The following is a 1,206-nucleotide window of genomic DNA, read 5'->3' as shown; positions in this document are numbered from 1 at the left end:
TACATTAATTAATCATTAAAGTAAAAAAGTCATGTTAAAACTACACCCTTTGGTCAATTGCAACAACAGATTGGCTACGATTGGAATCAATGAAAGCATTCTGTGAGAATCAATTATCAAATGGAATTTACAATTATGCATCTTATTACAATTTGTAAGTTGTATCCAGTACATCCCTTATCAGAAACATTTATAACTTAAATGCATTCATTTCCAGAGTGCTGGCTGTGTAAGTGACACACTGCTGATTCTAGCTGACCTCTGTTTAGTTGGGTGTAAAACAAAGAATAAACCTCTCAATATTTTGAGTACTGAATGAGTTATTGTTTCCATGTATTGTTTCCATGTACAGAGTCAACAAATGTCAGTCGCATCTCCTCACGCATCTCACCTGGAGGACCAAACCAGCGTCTGAAGCATCCCTGTGCACACGCACCTGTCTTCCCAGCCCTGGCCACAGAGAGCTGTTCGTCTAGGTTCGTCTCCATAAGAGGCAGGTGAAAACTCACCACTAGGTGGCATAAGCAAGATACCTTTGCCAGCTTTAGTTCTTCACACAATATAATTGATTCGGAACACTGTGATGAGATAAATACAATGTTTCAAGTCCACCCAGTTACGGTGAACTTCCTAGACAATTCTAGTCTGGTGATCACTGTTGGCACCCTGAGCAAAACCTTTAGCCTCTGAGCCTCTTTTTGGACAAGTGTAAAACGAGTAAGTTTCATCTTTAGCAGAACCATTTCCCTTTGGCAAACTCCCTGTCTTGTCTTTCTAGGGACATAATGTCTTGTGACCACTGCTGGCTGCTCCACACTTTCCGTAATCCTGAATGATCCAGGTATGTCCTCATAAACAGGGATCAGAAAAGCCCCCTGTCCCCCAAGCTTCCTTCCACGTCTCCCATAATCAGTACTGACAGGTAATGTGTCACCTACAAGTCACAGGTAACAGGCACTGTAAACGAGGCTCTCCTGGAAACCAGTGTTTTAAGGAGGTGATGGCGTTCGCATCCTTGAAGGAAGGGCTGCAAAGGGGTGGGGACCTCCTAGTGTTCCCCCATCACCTATGTCTTGCCCCAGGTATTCTTGGAGAGGCCACGTAGTTTTTCTTTTTTTGGAGCATAATTGACAAATGGCTCTTACCTAGAGTCTTAGGGAAGTCTGCAAGGGTTTCTCTGCCACCTATTGGTGAGAATGCTCACTT

The sequence above is a fragment of the Camelus bactrianus genome, chromosome 35, assembly GCF_048773025.1.
Source record: "Camelus bactrianus isolate YW-2024 breed Bactrian camel chromosome 35, ASM4877302v1, whole genome shotgun sequence".
NCBI lineage: Eukaryota > Metazoa > Chordata > Mammalia > Artiodactyla > Camelidae > Camelus > Camelus bactrianus.
This window is presented reverse-complemented; position numbering follows the sequence as displayed.